The sequence below is a fragment of the Dromiciops gliroides genome, chromosome 3 (genome assembly GCF_019393635.1).
Source record: "Dromiciops gliroides isolate mDroGli1 chromosome 3, mDroGli1.pri, whole genome shotgun sequence".
Lineage (NCBI taxonomy): Eukaryota > Metazoa > Chordata > Mammalia > Microbiotheria > Microbiotheriidae > Dromiciops > Dromiciops gliroides.
This window is the reverse complement of record NC_057863.1, coordinates 368,204,524-368,207,030: the sequence shown is the minus strand read 5'-3', so window position 1 is coordinate 368,207,030 and position 2,507 is coordinate 368,204,524.

Below are 2,507 nucleotides of genomic sequence, written 5' to 3'. Positions count from 1 at the left end.
AAGTCATCTAGTCTAAGCCCTTTACTTTACAGTTTTGGAAACTAAGGCTGAAAATTGTGAAATGACTTGCACAAAGTCAGGCTTAGGTAGCCAAGCCAGGATTTGAGTTCAGAACCTCTGACTTCATATTTAGATCTCTTTTGAGTTGCACCATAAGGTATCAACTTTAAAAAGTTGACCATGACATATATGATATCATTTGATACTCACAATTGCTCCAGTGAAGTCATGGCTTAATAATTTGGATGGAGAAGGGCCAATTAGAAATGTACAAATGAAGGTTCTGTTTACATTTGTATGGTAAAGTCTTATAACTCATTCATTTATTCATCCAACAAATATTTATAAGGTAGTTAAGCTAAAGGCACTGTGTGCTCTTCTTTGTTGAAGGTCATTAGTATTAAGGCATTGCATTATTTTTATATGGGGTGTTGAAAAGGGACTAACACCTCTAGTGTGAGGGCTTGCCAAGTCCTTTTCAGGGATGCTCATCCATTTTGCTGTTTCCATCTGGCACTCAACTCTTATCTCTGGCTCTAAGAATCTGTAGCATGAGTATCAGTCACACCCTAGTAAAACATCTTAGCAGATGGGCTAAACCAAGTTGAAGGTAACCATCAGACCACAAACTTTTTGGTAAGTTGGGGGGGGGGGGTCTACCCTAAGTATGTGAAGACTACCCCTTCCTGGTAGAATAGGCAGATGAGAACAATCTGTTTCAATGGCCATGAACACAGCTGAAGGAGGAGACTTGGAACACTTGGAGCTTGGTCAGGCATCAAAAACACAAAGGTCATCCACAGCATCCCAGGCCATCACTAGTTCTCTTGACTTTCGTCCTGCTACTGGACTTGGATGACTCAAGAAGAAAGAATGACTGCAACTCCGCCTCACTTAAATCCAATTCAAGCATGAGTCAAGATATCACCTTGTGATATCACTGGTCCTCTCCAAAAAGGAAGGACTAACAACAACAACAACATCAATCTTCCTAATCTGTGTTCCTCTAATCTAATCAAGAGGGAAGGAGAGGGAGAGAAAGAGAGAAGGAAGACAGGAAGGCAAGCAGGAAAGAAACATTTGTTAAGAGCCTATTATGTGGGGGCAGCTAGGTGGCACAGTGGATAGAGCACCAGGCCTGGAGTCAGGAGGACCTGAGTTCATATCTGGCTTCAGACACTTAACTCTTACTAGCTGTGTGACCCTGGGCAAGTCACTTAACCCCAATTGCCTCACTTAAAAAAAAAAATTAAAGAGCCTACTATGTGCCAAGCACCATGCTAAGCATTTTAAAAATTTTATCTCATTTGATTCAACAAACCTGAGAGGTAGGTGCTATTCTTATTCCCATTTTACAGTTGAGAAAACTGAGACAGAAGTTAAGTGATTTGTCCGAGGTCACACAGCTTGTGTCTGAGGCTGGATCTGATCTCCAACCTTCCTGAATGTAAACTCAGGGACCTTATCCACCTAACTGTCCCTAATCAAAAAACAGTTGTTTCAGTATGAACCTCTGTTATTGCTACTATTTTTACCATCTCTGTCACAGATCACTGTACTCAACACAGTAAATACAGAGTCAGTATTTATTGATTGAATGAATGAATGAAATGAATTGCTACTTTTGACTGCTAATTTGGGTTATGATCATTCTCCTGTTCGAGGTTCTTGATTCTTTACGTGGCTGATTTTCTTGAAATTATGGTCCCACTCCACTCCATTTTGCCTTTATGGCCATCTCTGAACTTTTTTGCTTGCCTATATGTTTCATTGCCCCATGGAAGATCTTTTCTTATTTAACCAAATCCCCTGATTTTGTCCTTTCTGACCCTCATTGTTCTCTGGCTGCCCCTCAAATACCAGAGTAGCTATGAGTAAAGGAAATATGTTTTAATTTCTCAAGTCTTGCATTCCACAAAAGGGAACCAGGAAAATACTTTCTTATTCTTATTTAACCTAACAATTGCTTCTTTTCCATGATGGAAGTTAGAAGAAAACAAAAATGACCCTTAGTTTTTTGTTGTATTGGTTCTGTTTCATTCTTATAGAAAATTCCCTCTATCAAATGTAGATGAGTTCCCACTCTGAAACTTAGAGTTTTAGGGAGTTGCCTAGAGGGAGCTTTGAGAGGTTAAATCATTTACCCAGGGTCACACATCCAGTATGTGAAATAAGTGACTCATGAACAGAGTCTTCCTTACTGTGAAAACAGTTCTAAACCACTACACCATACTACCTATCAAACTTAACAAGTCTCAAATGGGATATTATAATTAATAGAACTCTTTAAAGAGGGCAATTAAATCTATATGTACAGTCACCTATTCCCAACTTGTTAGGTTAGGAACCATGTTCTTTGTTGTCTCTTTAGGTGGCTCAGTTCTAAGACATTGAATAAGAGCTTTAACCTCCTTCGGCTCTCCCAAAAGGTACAAATAACACTAGGATTTCTGCTGTCCTATATAAAGGCAAAACAGTCCAGCATTTGGAATATTTTTACACATTAT